The sequence below is a fragment of the Podarcis melisellensis genome (genome assembly GCF_964234715.1).
Source record: "Podarcis melisellensis genome assembly, chromosome: 3".
Classification (NCBI taxonomy): Eukaryota; Metazoa; Chordata; class Lepidosauria; order Squamata; family Lacertidae; genus Podarcis; species Podarcis melisellensis.
The window spans coordinates 45614663-45625757 of NC_138530.1; the positions used below are offsets into that span (position 1 = coordinate 45614663).

At 39.8% G+C, this 11095-nt stretch overlaps 1 protein-coding gene across 3 annotated transcripts in view; it reads right to left on the reverse strand.

The window, feature by feature from the left end:
* EDARADD (EDAR associated via death domain) overlaps window positions 1-11068 on the reverse strand; it is a 31215-nt gene extending 20147 nt beyond the window's left edge. For 2 of the 3 annotated variants that reach the window (XM_081906979.1, XM_081906977.1), the window contains exons 1-2: window positions 10022-11068; window positions 296-380 (exon numbers count right to left, since the gene is read on the reverse strand). The gene's annotated coding sequence lies outside the window, so the exon portion shown is untranslated. The remainder of the gene's footprint in view (window positions 1-295; window positions 381-10021) is intronic. The other variant, XM_081906978.1, reaches the window with a different exon arrangement.
* Window positions 11069-11095: the final 27 nt, after the last annotated feature.

Sequence of the window (11095 nt, forward strand, 5' to 3'; positions counted from 1 at the left end):
AAACTTGATTTAGAAAAATCGTATGCTAGAGGCCTCTTGGGACTCAACCATTTCTGAATACACATAGTGAATGATGCCACTGGGAATAATTACACCTCAAAAAATAATATATATCTCTGCCCACAAAAACCCAACTTCTCTGAAGCTGTCAGTTGCTCAAGAAATCTTGTATTTCTGGCAGCCCCCGTTTTTAATGTTGACATTCTGTGTCTTGTGGCTTTCACTACAGCTAATTGTTGATAACGAGTTTATGTTTCAATATGACAATTCTTAGACAATAATTTAATACACCCACCTGTAAGTTTCTATTGACTATCCAGAACAGAAATCTGAGGTATACATTTGACTCCCAAGGTGACCCATCTGCTGAACAGGTATATCTGGAGGGACAGGAAAGTACCTTGAGTAGCTGAAGAGACATGGTAAAACTGTTTAATAAAAATTAGCAAAATAATTAAAGATGAAGGAAACCCCAGTCAGTATGCAGAAGACAAAGCAATTGATAGCAAGAAGAACATAAGAGCCCTGCTGGATCAGATCTAGGCCAACACACAGCCTCTGAACCTGGATGTAGGATATAATTGCCTAAGTAGTAGCAAGTCATAGCCTTAGCTTCCATAAATTTGTCTAATCTGCCTTTTAAAATGGAAATGTAGATGGCAACCACTACAGATTGTGGCACTGAATTTCTGAGAATGTGCTCTGTGAAGTACAGTCTGATGTTCTCTGAAAAATTAATGAACCTTACTATAATTCCACATGCACTAAATACTGACATGAGCATTTTCTCGGGTACCAGTTATGACTGAAATGACATACAGAATCATGTTGATTTGTAACTATGCATCTCATTTCTTTTTTTCCTTACTAGTTCCATACTAGTTATTAAATGTGGCTTATATGCTGGCCACAAATGGCATCTTTCAGAAGATACCCCAGTTTCCAGATAGATTCAGTGTACTGTACTTGATAGTCAAACAGTCCTGCATAGCATAAATATACCACAAAACTAATAATAAAGCAATTCCCCCACCTCTACCTGCCCATAGGTTCCTTTTACAGCTGTTCAGAAAAAGAAACAGTGCCCTCTGGTGATTCCCACCCTAATAATGTTTCTGCCAAATATAAAATGTAAATGGGAACATTTTGCTTTGCTCTCAAAATGTCCCTTTCATGATTGACTATTAAAAATAAAATTGATCGAGCCACTATTAACACTATGTGATTTTGTTTCTTTTCTATATAGCATTTTGTATTGTTAATAGTTAATAATAGTAAGGGAGGTAATTAAGATAATTAAAAGAAAAAAGCAAAATTCCAAAGAATTCCTAAACTCACTTATAGCTTTGTGAGAACTCTATTTAAAATGAATGTAGTTTTCTAAAAAACAATTGAGTAAACTCAAATAAAAGTTAAGCCCCATTTGTTCTAATGGGAGAAAGTTGAGCACCTGCTTTTCTTTCTTACTGAAATGACACAAAAAAATGCAGGTTGCTTTGTTGGTCCACTAGGAAAAGAAATGGAAAGGTTACACCAGATAATATCTTTATTAGGGCCAACTAAAATGTCACTTTCAGGCTTGGTCACTGCAGTGTGACCTTTTAGTTGGATAGTCTACTGTTCCTGACCTCAGTAAAAGTTTTAAAATGGTTACCTTCGATAGATTGTGCCTACTGTGGAAAGGAAAAGGAGTATTGTAGGACTAAAAAAACATTTTCAAACACAGCATATATTGGCAGCCACAAACCTGCCCTACGTTTCAAAACACCAAACTGGCAAAAATGCATGTAATTTTCAGCTCCTAGTCATTTATATAGATCACAGTGACTATAAAAGCTGCCTCAAAAATAGCATTCAGAATATTAACTGTCACTTGCTACTATGTTAATTAACAAGTCAACAAAACCAGCAATTAGAGGGCAGAACTCTAAATCTGATAGTATCTTACAAAGTAAACACTGGAAGGTAGTTTCACTGTGTAAAACATCCTTAAACAATGCAGCAATTTGTCTACTCGCATCATTACAGCTTAGTATATAGTAGTTCTAGTTCTGCATTACTAAAACTTTAATATTAAAAACTTACTGGAGACCACCCTACTGAACTATTTCTGGGACAATGTGGCAACTGTAGGCTTCTTTGATAGCTAGTGTCTGGGGATAATTTAATAAAGAGAGATTGAATAAATACTGTATATACAAATCAGAAAGGCCAAAATATTGAATTATAACCCTGTGAGTGGAAGAAAAGCACTATTATTTGCACTCCATCAGGACTTGGAATTGGCTGGCTTGCTATGACCAGAAGCAACATTATCTTTCCAGTGCCGTCTTCAGGACAGTTGTGGCTAAATACACATTATATTTTTAAGCACCTCCCCCCCCTCAAAGAATTGTAGGCATTGTAGTTTACTCCTCAGAGAGTCACAATTCCTAGCAACCTTTAAAGAATGACAGTGCCCAGAATTGTTTGAGGGGGCAATGTGCTTCAAATGTGCTTTGAAGGTATGGCGTATACATAAGGCTGCAGTTCTGCATACAAAATCCAAAGCTGACCAATACATTTGCTAGGGACAGCCAGAAATGTCACAAAGAGTTGCAAACTTTTCAGAACACTTCATCAGGCAAGATGTTATACAGGTGGTGAAGGAGGAGGATTTAAGAAAAAATACAAAAAGTTAGATTGAATGGGAGTAGCCATAAAGTCAGCTTGTAGGTTACACAGGGAGCTGCCTTATACTGAGTCAGACCATTGGGTCCATCTAGCTCAATATACACCAGGGACAGCCCACCCATGAGGCAAGGTGAGGTGACCACCTCAGGTGGCAGGATCCACAGGAACAGCCGATCCAGCCTCCAAGGAACACACTGACCACTGCCACAGCTGCAATGCCAGCAACAACTACAGCACCCACTCTCAAGCTGCCTTGATAGCATCTCCTCCCACCCTTGTTCCTGATGTAGATATTTATTCCTCCCTTGTTCCTGATGTATATCTTCACTTCCCTCTTCTTCCCTGGCAGAGAGGTGGGTGTCATTTTATGGTTCACCTCAGATGCTAAAGTATCTTGAGCCAGCCCTGGTCTATCCTGACTGGCAGTTGCTCTCCAAGATTTCAGGCAGTGTTTTATCCCTCCTCTATTTGGAGAAGACAGCATCTTAAAAAGTAAAAACCTAGACAGCATCTTAAAAAGTAGAGACATCACCCTGCCAACAAAGGTCCGTATAGCAAAAGCTATGGTTTTCCCAGTAGTGATGTATGGAAGTGAAAGCTGGACCATAAAGAAGGCTGATCACCGAAGAATTGATGCTTTTGAATTATGGTGCTGGAGGAGACTCTTGAGAGTCCCATGGACTGCAAGAAGATCAAACGTATCCATTCTTAAGGAAATCAGCCCTGAGTGCTCACTGGAAGGACAGATCGTGAAGCTGAGGCTCCAATACTTTGGCCACCTCATGAGAAGAGAAGACTCCCTGGAAAAGACCCTGATGTTGGGAAAGATCAAGGAGAAGGGGACGACAGAGGACGGGATGGTTGGACGGTGTTCTTGAAGCTACAAACATGAGTCTGACCAAACTGAGGGAGGCAGTGGAAGACAGGAGTGCGTGGCGTGCTCTGGTCCATGGGGTCACAAAGAGTCGGACACGACTAAATGACTAAACAACAACAACAACAACAACTTGGAGAAGCCAGAGATTGAACCTCGGAACTTCTGCAAACAAAGCAGATGCTCTCCACTGTACAATGGCCCTTCCTGCAAAGATGGGGATTGCAGGCTGAATAAATCTCTGCTAGGTGCAATAAGTAATATGAATTACAGTGAGTTATAGCCATTCAAAACTCAGAGGTCTGTACATCCACACATCTGTCCATCCTCCAATCAGACAAGCAAGAGGTATCCCATTTCAATGACACATTCCAGCCATGGAACTCAAGTACACCTATATAGGACTGCACTGTAATAATTTTGTCAACACATAGCTGCTTCTGTTTTGTGAATTGTATTCTTTGGGATTATTTTTAGTTGCCATTTTAATTGAACTTGCATAAGGTGACTTTTTATATATGATCATAAGGAATGTATTGATAACCAAATAAATGCATTCATCACCATGGGGTTGGAACTCTCTTGCTAATGTTAGTTTGGAAGAAGAGGTAGATTTCAAAATTTATTTTCTTATGGTCCAAAAGCCTGTTATGGGGCAGGGGAGTAGCTGAAGCACAAGACAATGCTCTGAGAACAGTTGCATGTCTCTGATCCAGAGGTGTCCCAGGAATACTGAACCTGGGAGTAGGCTCCTGCCTGGGCCCTTTGCCTTTGAAAATGTTGAGGGGGTATACTAGCTGTGGAAGCAGAAACAGTGAGTAGAGAGTAGAACAGCAGAAACAATTGTTCACTGAAGGCAGCAGTTCCAATAACTCAGACGTCCAGAGATGCATGTAGTAAGATTTCCCCAGCTTGGCCTTTTGCTGTGTTCCAATCTGGCACTACAATCTGTACTAATAAAGAAGCCTGTGTATTCCCCACGTGGTAAAATTTTGAGATAATCTGTTTATCTCCATAGACCTAACTACTGTCTCAGAACCATTTTGAATGCTTCTAAAAAATAAAGTTAATTTTTAGTGCATGATTATTCATTTGAGATATTAATAGCTCTTTGTACTTTTTTAAAAAAAGTTTTACTTTCTCTCTTCCCTCCTCTTCTAAATCTGATCTTATCTCTTCCATTAACTGCATGACTTCTTGTTTCCTGCTCTATATCTTTTTCTCTTTCAGAATATATTTGTGTGTGGTATATATTTTGTTAAGTTGTGGGTGAACATATCAGACGACACAGCTCTTGTTTATTCACAGGCCAGAACAGAACTGAACTGAAGGGTTCAGCCAGCCTGCTTATATAGAGCTCCACTACAACGCAACTGTAACCACTTTCTGTAACTATCCAATCACTGAACGTCACTTTCAATCCCTTATTTGCATATGTGGACCTGAGTGAAAACTATCTACAGTATCCCCCTGCTGGTCCAGGGTGAGAACTTCAGTACATAACCTATTTTTAAGCTCCTACTTCATCAGATGGTTAAAAATTATCATTGAAGACAGCAGGACGTCTTCAAATAGTACATATTACTGCTTAATACTTAACAATCGTCATACTCCAAATAACGATTTATTAGCCTGAAGTAACATACTGATTCCCATTGTTTACTACTAACTTTAAAGCTAAAGAATTCAAATACTGATTTTAAACCTCTTTTAAAGTTTAAGGAGTGAAAGTTTTCAAAGCTGGCAAACTTTTCAAAGTGTCCAACAACAATTACCAATTCTGGTAAAACTTAACTTTTTGGAAAGTGAAATTGATATGATTTAAAAAATACTAGTTTACAGATAATAATTCAGGGCCAGGTATATCTGGGAATGAAAACAATTAACTCATTAACAGTTTCAACTAAAGTGTAGATGCAATATTGAGACATTATCACCCCAAACCTGGAATGCTTTTGGGAGTAGGGAGCAAGAAAAGGCCATGCCCAATAAAATCCTTATCCATTGACAGGATGTAAAGAATTAGTACAGAAGTGGCTTAACATACACAACCATTCACACTTTTTCAGGTTTCATTGCACTTCAATACCATGCTTCTCACAAGTGCATCTGTGAATTCAGATAGAATGTGCACTGTTCAAATTTTCCGGCATAGTGGAACTAAATGAGTGCAGTTACACTTGGAGACTTTCATACCCAGAAAGAATGAAAGCATGGGACACTACTATATTTTGCACATGCTGCACTGATTAAGAGTAAATTAGGATTATTCTGTTCCAAGGAAAATACATATGTCTGCATCTCTGTACTAATGCACTTTAATTTTTCCTATTAAAATTTAATTAAATTAGTAATGTAAACTGCACCCCTCAAACAGCATTGAACATATACAGTGGTACCTTGGGTTAAGAACTTAATTCGTTCTGGAGGTCCGTTCTTAACCTGAAACTGTTCTTCACCTGAGGTACCACTTTAGCTAATGGGGCCTCCCACTGCTGTCACCGTGCGATTTCTGTTCTCATCCTGAAGCAAAGTTCTTAACCTGAGGTACTATTTCTGGGTTAGCAGAGTCTGTAACCTGAAGTGTCTATAACCTGAAGCATCTGTAACCCGAGGTACCACTGTATATTATAAAATTATCCAGGAAAGATGCAGTTATCTGTGTGTATCTCTAGCTTTATTGTTTTGCTTCTGTAACTTGCATCATGTGACAGTGCTTGTGTCCTCAAAGACATAAAACAGAAAATCAAACCATCCTAAGGATTTATTTTAATATATTTTCCATTATTACCAAAATAGTTTGTATTACATGAATTAGAGGCAAGTGATTCTTGAAAATACTGTTTTATTTTTATTTTTTGAAACAGCATAACTAGTTTGACAACTTGCACTTTGTGTTTGTACCTTAGAAAAGGTTAAGTGCTGATCTCACTATAATTAACAGACAGATTTCTATTGAGCTGGCAGCAATAGCAGCACCTGAAACTGTTCCCAGCTAATTAGTATAAAGCTCTGCTGAGTTTCAGTCCTGGGCATAATGCAATTATATAGCAATTTAAACAGTTGCATGATTCAAGAGTTATTAAAAATATTCTAGTCATTTGTCATAAAGGCACTCTAGAGCCTTCACATGGAAAAAGCACCAAATCCTTTATAACAGAAATATATCAACCCCCACCCTATCCTCCAGATTTGATTGCAATGCAATTCAGAGCCAAATATATTAAAAATATCCACATAGGAGAGCTCCTGGAATTGTACCACTTGATTGTTGGTGCATAATTATTCAGTCTGACTAATACTCACAGACTAGCAGCACAATCCTGTGCATACTGTTGTGAGTTTTTGCAAGGAGAGGTGGGAAGCTGTATGCCTGAGTCCCTTCTAATTCCTGGATCCAAAAAGAATTCCTTTGCTGGAACAGCCAGACAAGTTTATTAGTAATGGTCAAGAATAGGTTGTTAAGGTAACAAAGGAAGAGGTCAAATGGGTGGTCCCCCTCCCTCAACTGTCTATTAGTTAGAAAGACAAATGCCAGAGTTGAGCTAGAAGCTGAAAGCAGGCTAGGCAGCTGAGAGACAGAGTCATGCTTGATTTCTACTTGAACCCAAGGCTGCGACTATGGGAGAAACAATACCTTTTTGGGGTGTTAATGGTAGATATGTGTAATTAAACCATATATCATAAAGACACCACAGTCTCCACTGTCTTTCATTCTAAGGAAGCAAACCCTGGGTAAGCAGCTGGACTCTTGCACTGCTCAGACTGGGGTGGCATGCAGCAGTATATATACAGAAGGCACTTCAGTAGGGTTCCACAGCAAGAGCTACAAGAAGATTCAGCAACTGTCAGACTCCAAGCATACACAGAGACTGCACAATACAAAGGAAAGGGAGGGCAGATATTTCAATATAGCACCTAAAGAGAAGACGAGTGAACATGGATTCAAGATTACCCCAGATAGGGAAAGGGAAGAACTAGGACAGGCAATGAGGGAAACCACATACAGCAGTACCTCGGGTTAAGTACTTAATTCATTCCGGAGGTCTGTTCTTAACCTGAAACTGTTCTTAACCTGAAGCACCACTTTAGCTAATGGGGCCTCCCGCTGCCACTGTGCTGCCGGAGCACAATTTCTGTTCTTATCCTGAAGCAAAGTTCTTAACCTGAAGCACTATTTCTGGGTTAGCGGAGTCTGTAACCTGAAGCGTATGTAACCCGAGGTACCACTGTATAACTTCTTACAGGAGCATTTAGACACAGGACGTCAGTTTAAGCCCCACCACGGGAAATAACAAGGCACAACTAGCTTATTAGGTAAAGGACCCCTGGATGGTTAAGTCCAGTGAAAGGCAATTATGGGGTGTAGCACTCATCTCACTTTTCAGGTGGGGAGGCGGTGTTTGTCCACAGACAGCTTTCCGGGTCATGTGGCCAGCATGACTAAACTGCTTCTGGCATAACAGGACACCATGACGAGTACCAGAGTGCATGGAAATGCCTTTTACTTTCTTGCCACAGTGGTCCCTATTTATCTACTTGCACTGGTATGCTTTCAAACTGTTAGGTTGGAAGAAGCTGGGACAGAGCAACAGGAGCTCACCCTGTCGCACAGATTCAAACTGCCGGCCTTCCAATCAGGAAGCCCAAGGGGCTCAGTGGTTCAGACCACAGAGCCACCCATGTCCCCTACAACTTGCTTTTTGTATGCCTAGACAGCAATAATCATACCAAGGCAAAAGAGAGTGCTGTCATGGCACAAATCTACACTGTATACTCCACAGAGCAGCTCCCTAGACAGCCAACCAGCCATTTTAAATTATTGTAATTTAATCAGATTTTTAAGTAATAAAGCTTTATAATATTTCTTCAGTATTTCATATCTGTAAGTCAGAAATAGTGGTTTAGCCTCACATGTCTATGATGTTTTAGATCTAAACTCTCAAAGGGCTTAAACAAACAGTCATTATTTGGACCACACCTGTGAAGTGTGTAATTGAGATTGTTCTATAGTTATAGAAGTAACACAGGGAAGGAACATTGAATAAAACTGCATACTTGAGGGAATTTTCGATGTAATGAGTTAGGCATCAGGGACTACAACTGTTTTGGATAACAAGGAGATGCAGGTAACTGAAGCTTATATACAGATGGTATCCCAGAATATACTGCTTCATAATGAAAGCTTCAGGTCCAGAGCAACTGACCACCACTATAAAGATTTAGAGAAAGAATGTAGTATTGCAAACAGGTAAGGATCAGTCCCACCACCAGTCCCAGACCCTTACAGACTCATCACAGGAAAAGATCCAAGTCCGAACAAAGCTATAATTTTCCCCAGATCTTTAATCTGTTAGAATAATTCTCATCATATACCCACAAATGGAACCTTAACATTTTCAGTTTCGCAACTATTGGACCCCTATGCCATTTAGATGAAGCTACAGGTGCATGCCTGCATGCCATGTAGGCACCAGAATCAGAAATGGGCAAAAACCACAGAACTGGAACACCAACACAAATAGAGAAACACAGCAGTATTCTTTATTCCTTCTTGCTGTGTAAAAATGAAGGAACAACATATTACTAATATGGACAGTACAATGGAGACGTGTGCTTTTTTGTATGGCTGCAAAATGAGGTATTCCATCATAAAGTTAATCTTTAGAAGAAGGAAACATAGTGACCTATCAGTTCAAGCAGCACAAAAGCTACAATTTCTATTTGCTTCAGGCAAAGCTAAGAAAGGTTTCTAAACAGATCAGAGTCACAGTTTGTTTCATTCTTGTCAGCCTTTAGCAAAACACTCAAATTAAGTATATGATCCCATTTTTCTCTGTGACAGATGATCAATCATCATCAACAATTTCAGCATGTTTTACTGCAAATAAATTTTGAATCCTCTTCTTGTAAATTGAATCTTGAAATAAACTTGCATTTTGGCTTCCAGTGATCTATAGGGCACACCACTATATACAGTACATCAGTATTCACTGAGAGCTTTCCAGGAGCCTAATGATAAATGGACTTGGACTTACAAGGTGAAAAACATCATACCTAAAGTGCCTGGTTATGCTTTTGTGAAGATTTTAGTAATAACTATTATGCTTTTCCAGTCAAAATGTGATTTAGTAGTCTGTACCCAGCAGATATAACTTATATCCTAGTCTCATCCTGATAAAAAAGGAACATTACTGAAAGAACCTACGGCAGACAAATGGGTTAAAATTAAAAAAAACAAGCTGCCATCTGCTCTATGATAAAGCATTTAGCCTGGTTACATGAGTAGAGCCAATAATCTCCACATAACAATATATTATTTATCAAGTGCACACATGGCAAATTCCTCTGAAATATAATATGGCAGGTGAACTTTTTCCCAGACATGAGGCCCTATAACCTATTCAGGGAGGCAAAACTAAGAAACTGATTTCTAAGTAGCTCATTTATTTGGGAGAGCAGTCACTTACATACCTTTTCTGATATGGAACCCTGCACAAGTCACCTCCACTTGGAAACCATAAATGAATCCAGCAAAGGCCAAATTATACCTCTGATACCAGTGCTGTGTACCAGCATTCAAGTCCAACTTGCAGGCTTCCCATAGACATTGCTTCCCATGGGCCACTGGGAGAACAGGATGCTGGACTAAGTGGGCCTTTGGACTGATCCAGCAAGTCTTCTTACGAGAACTATATGCAATTATGGTTGATCTGAGTGTTGAGATGCATAACTGCCTCTGTCACGGTGTAGAAATCCAATTTTAAAAGCAAAGGGGTGAATTGATGAAGCTTGCAGAGCAACTGACTTCACTGCAATCGGTGGGCACTGGTTTCAGACATTTGGCTGAGAAAACGGCTTGAGCTTCCATGGGTCTCTCTCACACACAAACACATACAATGCAAGACAGCAAGGAAGATTAATGATATTGTGACTGGAACTGTTTCCTTAAGCACAATGAGGAAGGAAGCAGGAACACCCTTGTCACAGCCCCCACAAAACCCTGAACATTACCTCAGTATATTTACAAGAAAGGTACTGATTTCATGATTACATTCCTTCGACAGAAATTCAGATTCCTAAAAAAACTGTGGTGTTCTTTTTTCCTGAGTGCTACAATTTCCTTTAATTGCTATCTTAGAAAAAACAATATTCCACTTCCCCAACATGACACATCAGCTCATTGTCAAAGGGCCTGGGTTCTTAAAGCTACAAAGTGAAAGACATCCTTCCTCCTGTTTATTCAGGAGGTGCATATGTGCAGAGACAAAAATATATACATTAAATGCTGCTTCGGGGAATTTGAGCGTGACGGGTTTGAAACGCAGGAAGGGGCGAGCAACACACCTCTACATACTGTATTAACGCTAAGTGCAATTGTGGGAGCAAAATGGAGTTACGAGGCACAGAAGCCTTTCTCAAGTGATGCTATTGCATCACTTTTTTTTTAACGCCTTGCCCCTTCTTCCCCTCACTGCGCGCGGGCGCCACACATCAGCCCCTCGAGCGCCAACCCCCGCCCCGCGGGACCTTCCCCTCCTCGTGACA